Here is a 15794-nt window from a genome sequence, read left to right on the forward strand (position 1 = left end):
TTTCTGAGAATTTATTATATTCCAGACAGGATGCTAGCTTCTGAGAATATCAATTTGTTTAAGACCTGACCCATGACTCCACAGAGTTCAGAGTCCACTGAGTGAGACTATACACAAAGACAGACAACTAGGATGAAAAGTAATAAAAACTAACAATATAAGCGTGCACAAAGCACTAGGAGAGAACAAATAAGGACCCCTGTCAACACAGGGGTGTCAGAGGAAGGCCTTCTGGAGAAGGCAGTCTGGTCAGTCTTCATGGGTGCCGTGGAAGAGCCAGTAATATAGGGAAAGGACTTTCCAGAAAGAACACGGCCATAGAGGCAGGTGTGGGGAATTAGAATTGTTCAACATCCCTGGGGATTAAAGTACAAAGGCATGAAGGAAATTTGGTCAACTGACGGGGAACATGACAAACATTAAAAAAAAAAATCAATTGCTTTTCTCAGTAGTAGAAATAACTAGCCAAGAATGGAAATTGAAAGAAGCTTTTAATGTTCTCTAGTAACAAACACTCTAAAATTTTTAGGAATTATTTGAACAAGAAAAGTATGACTCAAAGGAAGAAAACAATAAAATTGCATTAAAAGACATAAAACAAGATCTGGCTAAATGGAACTATATACTATATGATTGGGTGGGAGAACTTAATATCATAAAAATATTGATCTTTTCTGAATTAATAGACAGATTCAGTAAAAATCCAACTAGAAGAAGAAAAGATGGAAGGACACACTGGAAATACCCTAAATGTTCATCAATGGGACTAACAGAATACATTGTGATACAGCCTTATCACAGAAAATTAAGCAACAGTTTAATAGAATGAGTTGCATCTATACCATTTGACTTGGATGCTTTTGTACAGTGTCATGTAATTTTTTTTTTTTGCGGTACGCAGGCCTCTCACTGTTGTGGCCCCTCCCGTTGCGGAGCACAGGCTCCGGATGCGCAGGCTCAGCGGCCATGGCTCACGGGCCCAGCCGCTCCGCGGCATGGGGGATCCTCCCAGACTGGGGCACGAACCCGTGTCCCCTGCATCGGCAGGCGGACTCTCAACCACTGTGCCACCAGGGAAGCCCAATATCATGTAATTTTAAATGAGTAAAGCAGATGCAGAGTACATTGAAAGAGATCCATTTTTTTCTAAATTTTAAATTTATTTATCCAATTTCGAATTTATTTACCCAAGAAAAGCCTCTATGAGTATTTTTGTATGAGATTCTATGAGCCAGACTGGCTGTTAACTTTGGTTATCTGATTTGGGTAACTAGTGAGATGCTAAAAGAAACCTATAAAACTAAACAAAAAGGTGACTACAGAAAAGGAACAGTTATAGCCTATGCATGTAAATTGTGTGTGTGTGTGTGTGTGTGTAAGTTTACATACGCACACATTTGTCTATGTGTGTACGTACGTGTACATACATATACGTATGTATGGGTTTCTTTGTTTTTCTGTTCTGCGTTCTGAACAAATCTCTCAAAATTTTCTTCCACTGCCCTAAAATAGCACTTCTTAAATTTAATGTGCATATGAATTACATAGGGAACTTATTAAAGTGTTAAATATATGGGTCTGGGTGGGCCTGAGGTTTAGCATTTGTATCAAGCTTCCAGATGGTGCAAGTTCCCATGCTGCTGGCCCATTGTTACTTTGTGTAGAAAGAAATGCTCTTATACTCTCTTCCATTGTATTTAGTCTACAATTCATTCCAGGAATAATATTTAGTCAAAAATTTATTTAGCAATAGAGGTCCTTCTTTCAATGCCCATATTTTTCCTAGGATTTCTAAATTGTAAAAATAGTCAACTTTTCTTGTTTAATTTCTACTTATTTCAGTTTCGTAATTTCCTGGTGATTTTAACTAGAAGTTAATCCTTCATTTATTTCCTTGAGCAGTCTAAACATAGTTACCTTTGTCTGACTAAAATTATTTTCTTTTAAAGTAAATTCATGTTCTGTTTGCTGAGTTTGACTGCTGTCTTTTAGGTCTATATTCATAAATTTTGAAATTTGGGGGTACAAACCAAATTAGTGTCTTTACTTATCTCTCTTTCTCAGTCTATCTTCTCTCCCCTCACTGTCTCTCTCAGTGCTTACCTTACACTGTCTAGAATTTTTTGTGTCACCTTCATCTGCATTTTAAGGTTCACGTTCCAGAACCATTCCAGGGCTTACCCTAGCATTCCAGGTCTCCTGCCCTGTGATAATATTCTGGTCATCCCAAATCTGGTCTCTGATCCCGTGGGCAGCTTGATTGAGGTCCCAGTTGCCAGCCTTAGTCTTTGTTTGCCCCGCTGCCTCCTCAGGACTCTATCTTGCGAAGGCCCATAGCCCTGGATGTCACCAGTCACAGAATGATCTGCCGCCTCTTTCATCATGTGTTAGATTCTAAGATGACCTCTGTCACCCCTGTCTCCTCCATGTTCATGCCTGTGTTCATGCCTTTGAGTGTGACCTGTGATTTGCTTCCAACCAACAGAATATAACAAAAGTGAAGGAATGTCATTTCCATTATTATATTATATATTATTGTATTATATATTATTATATTATATATTATTATATTATATTATATATTATTATATTATATTATATTATTCTCCATCTTGCTAACAGGTTTGCTCTCTTACGCTTTTGTTGGCTTGGAGGAGACAAGTGGTTGGATTAGGGAACACCCACCCAGGCAGAAACTAGGAGCCTGTAGGAGCTGAGGCAGCCTCCACCAGGAAATTTAAACCTTCAGTCCTGCAGCTGCAAGGAACTGGATTTTGCCAACAACTCGAGGGAGCTTGGAAGTGGATATTTCCCCCATCATGCCTCTGACAAGACTTCAGGCTCTTCCAACACCTGGATTGCAGCCAGGTGAGACCCTGAAGCAGAGAACCCAGCTAAGCCATGTCTGAACGGACCTACAGACACTGGGTAAAAATAAATACGCAGTTTTTCAAGCCACTAAGTTTCTAGTAATTCATTTTGCAGCAATAGATAACTAATACCCATGAGCAGTAGAGTCTATCAGCACTAGATGTCAAACAGTGAGCCTGTCTCTGGTCCCATGTCCTTACAGAGACCACTCTTTATCTCTATCCTCTTAATTCTGAGAGGTCAAATTCCCAGACACCACTACCAGCTCTCAGTCCTCGGGTTCGGTAGGCCTGTGGCCTCAGCCCTGTGCAAAGATTTCTCCTTACTTTCTAGCTTACAGAGATGTTTATACTGTTTCTAAGTTTTGTTATTTCCCTCCTCTATTTATATTTTACCTATTAAATAGATAAAATATAATGAAATGAAATAAAGGAGAATGAATTTTATATTCATCTTAACCATCTTTACTCCAGTAAAGATATTAAAAAAAAGACACTTAAAAACTAAAAAAAACCACAAAAAAACCCATATATTTTTACACACTGGTCTGATTATTTTCTTCAGATAATGTCCTGGAAGTAAAATAAGTGGCTCAGTTGTAACACTTACTACCAGACTGCCTTCCAGGGTGGTCATTACTTCACATTTACAACAGGCAATTCTCCAACAAGGCCCATGTCCTCCTTGTACTTTATGCAATCCTAGTCTCCAGTTCTTCTGCTTTTATTTCTCTAATTTATGCAACACCCCAAGTCCTCAATAACCCTGCGTTGATGCTGTTGGGAGTACCAACTCTATCTCCTCCAGAACAGAGGCAGAGGTTCCTCTTAGAAAAATGTCAATCCGTCATAACCTCAAGTCTCCCCAATGTCATTTTCCACCTAATTTCTTTGTATGACTTGGGTCTCAGGATAGACAGTTACCCCTGAAGTTTGATACCTGGATTTGTCTGAATTCTTAACCGAAGCTTTAGACCACGTCCAACGGAACACACTGCCTCTCAAGCCTTCAGCCGAGCTTATAGTTTTAACTACGTAATTACCACCTGAGCATCTTCCAACGCAAAAGCCGCGAAAGGACTCAGTCTCCAAAATTCACTTAACTTGCTGCACTGTACCAAATGTTAGTCTGAATGAGATAGAAAATATTTTTCAGGATTTAAAGGCCCAAGATCTTCCAACAATCAACTTACCACTTCCCAAGTTTCATGGGGGAGATTGGCAGTGGAGACATTCCAGGGTCAGTGGCTCTAATCTAGGAGGGAGCTTCAGAATCACCGGGGGAATTTTAGGAAAACACAGGTGCGGGGCTTCTCAGGAGTGAAGCTTAAGCATGTGGATGGCAGCAAAACTTCCCCTTTAAAAAAACAGCTGCTGCATCTCTAGACAAATGAAGACTGCTTTTTAAATTCTTATTATAAAGCTTGGCCTTAACCTAGTGGTTCTCAACCTTGGATAAACATTCAAACTGCCTGGGGAGATTTACAGAGCACTAGTGCCTGAGCCAAACCCCAGAGATCCTGTTGTAATTATTCTCAAGTGTGTCCTGGGTGATGAGAATTTGAAAAGCTCCTCAGGTGATTCTAATGTTCAGGCAGACTGAACATGATTGAAATGATTCAAACCCTTCACGTGGAGATTTTATTCTGGACAGCTGAGCTAGACCATGGCTCAGTCACCGGAAATAAAAGAGAGGCCACAGACTCATTTCCCAAAGAAAGCCGTTGCCCTCTTCTAGATGTATAAAGAAGCCCTGGACACACTGTATCTAAAGCAGACCCAGGACAGATACTCCAGAAAATGCTGGATGAAGCAATAGGAGTCTTGGCTTTAGACTGTACCCTCTCCCACTCTAATACTAATTCCCAGTGAAGTGTTACCAAACTGACCACTGTGTCAATTGGCAAAGCAGGAGTGTGTGTGGGTGTGCGTGCATGACTTTCTACCCCAAACATACAGAAAAATATGATTCAACTTTCAGCATAGATCAAATTTTGTGTTCTAGTATTGTTTTATTTCAAATTATATCTTGGAGAGAATGCATGATTTTGAACTGGATAAATGCTCCCCACTGCTGAACCCCAAGTGCCTGACCCTGGGTTGACCCAGATCTCTCTCTCTGAAGGCTGAACGGAGCCATCATAACTCTAATGGGCAAAAGGCTGGCCTGGAAGTTCTCTCAGCTGCAGAAAGAGAAAAAGAACAAAACAAGCAAGCAAGCAGGCAAACAAGCCACCACAACACAAAACCGTGGAGGGGAGAGAGAGGAAGACGGGACTAAGGAGTGATAGTGTGATTTGATATTCAGAGGGGCGTGTGTGTGTGTGTGTGTGTGTGTGTGTGTGTGTGTGTGTGTGTTTGAGAGAGATAGAGACAGACATAGACAGAGACAAAAAGAGAGATAGAGCCCCAGCCCCAGTAGGGAGGAACAAAACGACTTATCTCTTTCCTAGGATTCCTCCATCTTGCAGCCTAAAGACACAGGGCCCCTACTTGGCTTGCACTCTTAGTGATATGGGTCAAGGGTCAATGGGACTTGTGGTTTTTAAAAACTTTTTATTTTGAAATAATTTAAGACTTACAGAAAAGTTACAAGAAGAATACAAAGAACCCTCATATATAACCTTTACCTAGATTCACCTATTGTTAATATTACTCTTCTCTCCACCTATCCATCTATTTATAGATCTGTATCTCTCTCTATACATATAATTGCTGAAGCATCTGAGAATAAGTTGTAGGTCTCAACCTCTTTTAGCTTTAATACTTTATCCCTAAATTTGAACTTTGCCAGCTGTCCCAATGTGTCTCTTATAACATTTCCCTCCCTCAATTCAGGATCACACATTGCATTTAGTTGTCATGTTTCTTTAGTCTCTTTTAATCTGGAAAAGTTCCTCAGCTTCTTTACCTTTCATGACAATGAGTTTTTAAAGATTATAGGTGAGGTGTTTTATAGATTGATTTTTTTAAACTTCCCAGCAATGTGCCCTTGAAGACCAAAGATGTATTGGCAGCAGAGTTTGAAACAAGTGGAAGGTACATAGGAACCACAGAAAAGGGTCTGATCCAAGGGCTGAAAGCCTTGTCATCCCACTACTGCTTTATCAGGTATAGGTCTAGGGACCTGGCAGCACCTTCACTGTCCTGAAGGGTGTTAGAATGTAGAGGAGTCTTCCTAGAGGTGGGAGACTTATGGGAAGGGAGGCTGAGATTGAGTTTGGCTGTGGCTAAGTGTCAGGGAAGGGTTTTTGTTCATCTCTGGATGGAATCAGGTTCTGTCTGCAGGTCAGGGGTCCTTGAGATCTAGACTTGGGCTGTCTGGGCCCCTTTGAGGGGAGGGGATTAGGTGAGAAAGAGGAAGGGCCTAGCTTGGAATGAGCAAACAAACAGGTTCATTCTCCACCTTACCCCAGCACTCTGGACCAACAGTGGTTATGAATTTTCCCAGACATGTAATCACTCCATAAAGAAAATGTGCATGGGGAAGGGGAGGAAGGAGATGTGAGCTCTGCTGGATGCCTGACTATTTCATTCCCAGATTTATTTGTTTTTGTTTTTTGTTTCTTTTGGCTGCACTGGGTCTTAGTTGTGGCCTGTGGGATCTGTCCTTGCAGCGTGCAGTCTTCTCTCTGGTTGTGGCGTGTGGGTTTTTCTTTCTCTAGTTGTGGCGCGTGGGCTCTGTAGTTTGCAGCACACGGACTCTCTCACTGAGGCGCCTGCGGGGTCAGTAGTTGTGGCATGTGGGCTTAGTGGCCCCGCGGCATGTGGGATCTTAGTTCCCCGAACAGGGATCAAACCCGCATCCCCCCTGCATTGGAAGGTGGATTCTTTACCATTGGATCACCAGGGAAGTCCCCCCAGATTTGTTTGAAATCAATCCACCTCATGTAGTCCAGGCTCTCAGTCCTGAACTTCCAAATAATATGGAATATTTTTAATGACCCTTGACATTTTTACAAGAGTCTTTCTGTAATTCCTGGACTCCCTTCTTCTCCTGGTGAACTTTTACTTCGTCTCCAGAACATAGCTCAGAGGTTATCACCTCTGCAGAAGTATCCAAGTTCTGCCAAGAGTTACTTGCTTCTTTGTTTTTCTTCCTCAGCCTCAACACTTTTTCTTACCTTGTATAACATTTAGAATATAATTAATTTTTAAAAGATATTTTAACTTTCTGGAAACTTTTAAAGGAAATACATTTTTTTTTTTAGTTGATATATCCATAGGGTCCAGCCTAGTGTCTGCCATAAAAAAGCTGTTCAATAAATACTCATTGTGTGAATAAATGAATACATTTTAAATGACTGGATTTAATTGCCATTGTTAGTATGAATCACTTAAAATCATTCCTAAGAGCCAGATTAAATTTACATTTCTTCAATATTGGTCAAAGAAGTAGTTATGCTCTCATAAAGGCAAAACCATAGTACATAAGCCACCAAAAATGCAAGAGTGCCATCTACTGGTAAACATATAAACAGACAAGGCACTAAGGAGCCAGGCAAAATGTTTACTTTCAATGATGTGTCCCTTATGTAGCTTGTATAAAATGTGAAAGAAAGATGGAAGCAAAATTGACAGATGTTATATGGTATTTTCCTGGAAAATATTTTATACTAGTAATTTATGCAAAATATAATGATATTTTTTAATGAAAAATCAGTAAAACAAGAAACATTATACAAAATGATAAACTATTGAAAGTTTTTTCCACTTCTGTCCTTCCCCCCTAGATTAGGAATAAAATTAGGATGCCAATTTTTTCAATTTATGTTCAGTGTTGTATGGGATATACTAGCCAGTATAGTATGGGAAGAAAAATAAAGGTTACTGTTAAATGTTAATTGTCTAAATACTTCAATTAAAAGGCAAAGATTATTAGAATGGATTTTTAAAATGTAAGAACTGAACATATGTTAGCTAGAACAAAAACACCTGAAATATAAAAACACAGATAAGTTTAAAATAAATGTGTAGAAAAACATGTACTATGCAAACAGTAAGCATAAAAAGACTGGATTATCTATATTAAAAACAGATAAAGTGGAGTTGAAGACAGAATATTTTCAGAGATAAAGAGTGACATTTTATATTGGTAAAAGGGTCAGTTCACCAGGAACGCATAATCATAAATGTGTATGAACTTAATGACAAAGTTCCAAAATACATGAAGTAAAAATGGAAAGAATTAAAGGGAAAAATAAGCAATTCTACAATCCCAGTTGGAGATTTTAATACCTTTCATACGGTAATGATTGAATAACTAGATAAAATATATGAAAAGTCATAGAAGATCTGAAAAACCCTATCCATCACCTTGAATGAATGATATTTATAGGATATTACACTGAATATTTGCATCCACATTCTTTTCAAGTACACATGGTTCCGTTCATAATGATAGACCATATTCTGGGCCACTATACAAGTCAATAAATTTAGAGGGATTTAAATCCTATAGAGTATGTTATCCGACCTCAGGAGGGATAAGTTAGAAATCAATAAAAAATAAGATATCTAGGGGAAAACCCCCAATATTTGGAAATTAAACATACTTCTAAATAATCTACCACTTTAAAAATCATAAGAAAAATTATAAAGTATTTTGAACTACAGAATAATGAAAAATAAGGCATACAAAACTTCGTGAGAGGCAACTAAAACAGTGCCTAGAGGAAAGTTTATAGTTTAAACTGTTTACATTAGAAAACAAAGATAACCAAAAATCAAAGCTTAGATCCTGTGAAGGTGGTATATCTAAGAGAAGACACACACCTCCATCACCACCTATAAAAGTGAGATCCCAAAGGGTGATAAAGGTGAATTAGAAGTAAACAGATCTCACTTCCTGGAAACTGCAAGAATTCTGGGAACGCTGGTGCTGAGCAGAGCAGGGAACAAAGAAAAGAAAAAGAGAGAGAGAGAGAGACACTCTGGTAAGTTGTAACCACAAGCCAATTTTTATACATATTTGGGGTAAAATTTCACATCACTTGGGTTATCAAAACAACAACAACAAAAGCAAAAAACCCTCAAGCCATGAACTGAGTTTACTTCTTGACTGGTAGTATGCTAGCTGCCCGGCAAAAGCAAACACAAATCACCTCTGGAGGAAAGCACTTTCATGCCAGTCCTCAAAACCACAAATAATTTTACCAGAACAATCAAGAAAATAATAGTAAAACAACCAAGCACACAGAATGGACTGGAGGGCGAGAAGCAAGAATAGATGAATGGAGACTAGTTAGGAAGTTTCAATAAACCTGTGAAAAGTGACGGGGGATGATTTGTGTATTCCTGTTTAAAGTGAGTTTCTTGTAGACAACATATAGAGGGGGCTTGATCTGTGTGTGTGTATGTGTGTGTGTGTGTGTGTGTGTGTGTGTGTGTGTGTGTGTGTATGTGTGTGTGTATTCAATCTGACAACCTCTGCCTTTGAATTCGAGTATTTAGATAATTTACGTTAAATGTGATTATTGAGGGCTTCACTGGTGGCACAGTGGTTGAGAATCCACCTGCCAATGCAGGGAACACGGGTTCGAGCCCTGGTCCGGAAAGATCCCACATGTCGCGGGGCAACTAAGCCTGTGTGCCACAACTACTGATCCTGAGCTCTAGAGCCCGCAAGCCACAACTACTGAGGCTGCATGCCACAACTACTGAAGCCCGCGCCCCTAGAGCCCGTGCTCCACAAGAGAAGCCACCGCAATGAGAAGCCCGCACACAGCAACCAGAGACAAGCCCACGCGCAGCAATAAAGACCCAACGCAGCCAAAAATAAATAAATTTATTTAAAAAAAATATGATTATGGATATGTATAGATTTAAGTCTGTCACCTTATTATTACTTTTCCATTTGTTCCATCTATTCTTTGTTCCCTTCTTCCTCATTATTCTCTTCTATTGAACAACATAAATATTTTTTTATTCTATTTTATTTCTTTTTGTGGCTTATTAGCCATAATTCTTTGTTTTGTCATTTCAGTGGTTACTTTAGACTTTATAGTGTACATCATTAATTTATCACAGTCCATTTTCAGGTGATATACCACTTATATAGAATAAGAACCTTAAAATTGTTATTCCATTTCTCTTTCTTACTTTTGTGCTGGTGTTACCTTGCATTTTACTTTTATATCTTATAAATCCCACATTACATTGTTACTATTTTTGCTAAAACAGTCAATCAATTTTTACAGAGATTTAAATAACATTAAACATTTTTTAATCTATTTTCCCGTGAAGTCACAATTGCTGGTGCTTTTTATTCTTTTGTGCAGATTGGTATTTCAATTTGGTATCTTCTGTCTAAAGAACTTCCTTTAATATTTCTCGTAGTTCTAATCTGCTGGTTAGGTGTTTATTGCTTTTGGTCAGATAAAGAAAAAATATTTTACAATATTTCAGCTAAGGGCTGAGTCAGTTTTACGAAGCAAGATTACCCACTAACAAAATATTTAATTGTATAGGCGATTTTTAAAAATAAAACAGAAAACTTACATCTATGGTGTAATGAACATCATTCAATTCCTACATGTGACTAGATGAATTCCTTTATCTTTCATGTATCTGAAATAGCCCTTATTTCACCTTCATTTTTGAAAAATATTTTTGCTAGGTAAAATATTCTAGGCCTTTCATTACTTTACAGATTTTACTCCACTGTATTCTTGCTTGCATTTTTTCCAATGAGAAATCTGTGATCTATGTTTGTTCCTCTATACATAATATGACTTTTGTTCTTAGCTACTTTTAAGAATCTTCATTTGTCATTGATTTTGAGTAATTTGGTTATGTTATGTATTGGTTTAGTTTTGTTCCTGTTTCTCATGCTTATGGTTCATTGAGATTCATGGATTAGTAGGTTTATAGTTTTCACCAAATTTCAAAAAAATTCAGCCAGTATTTTTTCATATATTCTTTTTTTATCCCTTCTTCCAATTTTTTCTCTCCTTTAGGGACAGCAAGTACATATATATTTGAGACTTAAAGCTTTTCCACAGCTCATTGGTGCCGTAGTCACTTTTTATTTTTATTCTCTTTTCTCTCTGCATTTCATTTTATATAGTTTCTATTGCTATGCCTTCTAGTTTACTAATTGTTTCTTTTACAAAGTCTAATCTGTCGTTAATCCTATCCAGAGTACTTTTTATCTCATATGCCATAGTTTCCAGCTCTAGAAGTTTAATTTGTGTCTTTTAAAAATCTTTCAGGTCTCTATTTAACTTTTTGAACATATAGAATGCAGTTATGAAAACATTCGAAATGTCTTTATCTGCTAATCCCAACACCTGTGTCAGTTCTGGGTGAATTTTGATTGATTGATTCCTCTCTTATCCTAGGATATATTTTCCTTCTTGTTTGCATATTTGTTTTTTTCCAATATTAAATTTTTATCAAGATATATTTCATATACCATAAAACACACCTTTTTAAAGTGTACAATTCAGTGGTTATAGTGTATTCACAAAGTTGTACAATCATTATCACTATCTAAATTCCAGAACATTTCAAGATCTTCAACAAGAAGCCCTATATCCTTAAGTAGCAATTCCCCATTACCTCCTCTCAGCCCCTGGCAACTACTAACCTACCTTCTGCCTCTATGAGTTTGCCTATCTTAGACATGTAACATAAAAAGAATCATACAATATGTGTTATTTTTGTGTCTGGCTTCTTTCATTTAGTATGTTTTCAAGGTCCATCAGTGTTGGAACATGTATCAGTACTTCATTCTTTTTTATGGCTTAATAATATTCCACTGTATGGATTTAACACATTGTATGTGTCCATTGATCAGTAGATGGACATTTGGGTTGTTTCTACTTTGGGGGTACTGTGAATAATGCTACTATAAACAATCATGTACAAGTTTCTACATGAGTATGTTTTCAATTCTCTTAGGTATTTACATAGAAGTAGAATTGCTGGATCACATGGTAACTCTATGTTTAACTTTTTAGAGAACTACCAAACTGTTTTCCAAAAATGTTGCACCATTTTACATCCCCACAAGCAACGTATGGGGTTCCAATTTCTCCACTTGTTATTGTCTGGGTTTTTTTTATTATTATTATAGCTAACCTAGAGGATGTGAAGTGGTATCTCGTGGTTTTGTTTTACATTTACATAATGACTAATGTTGTTGAATATCTTTTCAGGTGCTTATTGGGTACTTGTATGTCTTCTCTGGAATAATGTATACTTAGATCCTTTACCCATTTTTAAGTTGGGTTATTTATCTTTTTGTTATTGGGTTGTAGGAACTTTTTATATACAAGTTACCATTCTAGATACAAGTCCCTTGTCAGATATATAATTCACAAAAATTTTCTCCCATTCTGTGGGCTGTCATCTCATTTTCTTAATGGAGTCCTATGAAGCTCAAAAGTCTTTAATTTTGATGCTCTCCAACTCAGCTAGTTTTTTCTTTTATTGCTTGTGTTTTTCGTGTCATCCAAAAAACCATTGCTAAGCTAAGATTACAAAGATTTGCCCCAAAGTTTTCTTCTCAGGGTTGTATGGAGTTTTAGTGCTTACATTTAGATCTTTGTTTCATTTTGAGTTAATTTTTGTATATGGTGGGAGGTAGGGCTCCAAATTCATTCTTTTGCATATGGATTATGCACTTGTCCCACTATTGTTTGGTAATAAGATTATTCTTTGTACATTGAACTGTTTTGGCACTCTTGTTAAAATTAATTGACCATAAATGTATGGGTTTATTTCTAGACTCTACTAAATTTTATTGCCCTATAGGTTTATCCTTATGATAGTAACACATAGCCTTGATTATTGTAGTGTTATAGTAAGTTTTGAAATTGCAAACTGCGAGTCCTGCAACTCTGATCTTTTTAAAGATTGTTTTGGTTATTGTGGGCCTCTTGTATTTCCAGATGAATTTTAGGATAAGCTTGCCAATGTCTAAAAAAAAGCCAGCTGGAATTTTGATAGGCATGCACTGAGTCTGTAGAACAACTTGGGAAGTACTGCTAATTAATAATATGAAGCCTTTTAATCCATGAACATGCAATGTCTATTTATTTAGGTCAATTTAATTTCTTTCAATGATGTTTTACAAATTTCAGTGTACAATTTTGTTTTGCTTCTGTTCATTTTATTCCTAAGTATTTTGTTACTTTTGATGCTATTATAAATGATTATTTCCTTAATTTTATTTTCAGATTGTTCATCGCTAGTATATAGACATACAATGAAATTTTATATATTGATCTTGTATCCTGCAACCTTGCTGAACTCATTTATTAGATCTATATTTTTTGTATACGGATTCCTTAAGATTTTCTGTATACAAAATTATGTTATTGGCAGATAGAGTATTTGTCTTCTTCCTTTTAAATCTGGATGCCTTTTATTTCCTTGAACCTTCAGTACAATGTTGAATAGAAATGGTGAGAGCACACATCCTTTTCTTGTTAGGTGTGCTATTACCAGCTCTTCCTAGGGCCAGCCAAGCAAAATGCCCTCTTTTAAGTCCCAGCTCACCTCAGAGCAGGCTGCAGTGAAACAGTCATTCATATCATGAGAGATATAGGTACAAACTACTTGCAAAGGATGCTAAGACTTCTTTGGAGAGGTCTTTGTCATGCTCATCATTCTGAATAGCTCAGATAAGTCTTCTCTCAGGCTTTTTTTTTAAAACCTATAATCCTGTGTCCTCTCTTCTTACCTCTGGGTGTTGCTTCCTCTCTCCCCTTTGCTCATCTGAAAAATTTGTCCTCAAGATCACTTTTGCAGTGTGCTCTTATCAAACCTCTGCTAAGCTCTCTTTCTCAGAAGCCTAGGTCTTCTCTTTCATTTTCATTTTCTTCCAGTTCAAATCATTAATATATCCTACAGGAGAGAGAAACAGCTCTCTAGAAAACCAGTAGCCATCATGGATTCTGGTATTTTCTGGCACTATTCGCCATGTTAACTTGCCTACCACCTCCAACATGTACATACACACACTCTGCTCACACCCCACAGACATACCCCAGCGCACATATCACACAAACACAAACCATGTACCACAGTCCACACCTAGCACACACCACCACACACCCCACAACATACACTATACACACACATACACACCAGACACCATATCACACAAATCACACACATGCAAGCATGCATCACAGACTACATATAGCACAAACCATCACACATCTCACATATCACCCACGCCACACTATGTACATTACACGCATGTGTGCACACCTCCTATGATGTGTGTTTAGTGCAGCATAGAAAGTTACTCTCTTGTTTAACACATACCACTATGCCTGGAACCACTCTAGACACTCGAGATTCATCAATTAAAAACACAGACAAAACTCTCTACCGCTGTGGAATTTGCATTCTCATGCAGGAGGCAGACAATAAGCAAGATACATGAATAAAATATTCAGTAATAAGTGCCAAGGGAACAAAAGAGAGCACTGTTAGAGGGCTTGGGAGCGGGGGAGGGGTGCAGCTGTAAACTAGGTGGTCAGAGTAAGCCTGGCTGAGAAGAGACACCTGAAGGAGTTGAGGGAAGGCACCCTAGGGATATCTAAGGGATGACTGTTCCCCACAGAAGGAGCAGCCAGAGTCCAGGCCTTTTTAAGGAGACTCCAGTGGCCCACTCGCCATTCTGGGTCTTCAGCTTCCTACAGCCCAGACTCACAGGGTCAAGCCCAGCCTCACATACTGGAGGGGATGCATCCCCCATGGGGCAGCTCCGATTGGTCTCTCCCTAGGCTCACCTTTGGAGACCAAATCTCTGAAGCCTCATCTGCATCCCTCTCCCCTTTAAGACCTGCAGCTCTCTGTGTGAACCAGTCCCTCCTTCATGCAACAAGAAACAGGTGCAAGATGGGGCAGCTGTCACAAGACAGTCCCCATCATGAGGTTGAGGCTTTTGTCTTGCCTGTGTTGCCTGTAGTGGCAGTCTGTTTTCTTTTGGGCATTCACTAGCTTCCTTTTCCTGATCCTTTGACAGGACAAATTTGGGGTGAGCTGTGCCTACGTCCAGAGTCACAGCCACAACAATAAAGTCGTGGGAATCTGTAAGGGGTCATCATTAGATCAGGGATACAGGGGCTCGTTCTTTCTCTTCTGTCTGTGTGCTGGTTGCCTCAGGAGTAGATCTGTCCTGTACTGTGTGCAGGGCCTGCTACCACAGGACATGCCTGAGAACGATGATTCAGTCACCTGGTGGCAAAATGACAGAAGGCTCTGTGGGCACCCAGGAGGATGCAGTGCTGAAGAGAGACTCCTGTTTGGGTGGGAAGAGAGGAACCTGTTTCACAATTTTGCCTCCAGACTGAGCTGCTGGACCAGCAGGACTGTGGCTGCACCCACCTCCCCCCAGGCTCCATCTGTGGGTCCGTTGCCCTGAGCACAGGCTTCCGTGAGCTTTCAAGGTCAGCAGCTGACCTGCCAAGCTAGGGGCCCAGAGTTTACCCCAGGCAGCTCTCAGAAGCCAAATTTAACTTCCCCTGCCTGTGTCCTCAGCCTTCCTTGCTGGCTCCTTTGGGCCACTGCATATATTTATTTCCTAAGCAAACACTTATTGTGCACTTATCATAAATACCTCTTACACCTAAGGCTATAAATGTGGCAGGGTCTTATTTATTTATTTTTGGCCCATTAAATAATAACTCTAAATTGGGTAGGGGCAGTATTTTTGCTCTCACTTTGAACTGCAGAGGCTGGAGCTGAGGCAGCAAGTACTCAACCCCAGACCCCACAGTCGCTCCTGCACGTTGCAGGTGATGGCCCCCAGCTGAGGCCACTCACTGCTGGGCCATTAGTGGCTCCCGTTTGCTGTCCTCGGTGCCTAACTCTGACTATTGATAAGTATTTGAATCTTGCGGAGGGATACCGAGGAGGAAAATGAGACACAGTATCAGGACAGAAAAGAATGGGAGAACGGCT

At 38.9% G+C, this 15794-nt stretch overlaps 1 protein-coding gene across 1 annotated transcript in view; it reads right to left on the reverse strand.

Annotated features, from left to right (window-relative positions):
* The window catches only part of SLC17A2 (solute carrier family 17 member 2), a 67846-nt gene that overhangs the window by 26195 nt on the left and 25857 nt on the right, over positions 1 to 15794 (reverse strand). The window lies entirely within an intron of this gene.

Source organism: Stenella coeruleoalba (genome assembly GCF_951394435.1).
Source record: "Stenella coeruleoalba genome assembly, chromosome: 10".
NCBI classification, from domain to species: Eukaryota; Metazoa; Chordata; class Mammalia; order Artiodactyla; family Delphinidae; genus Stenella; species Stenella coeruleoalba.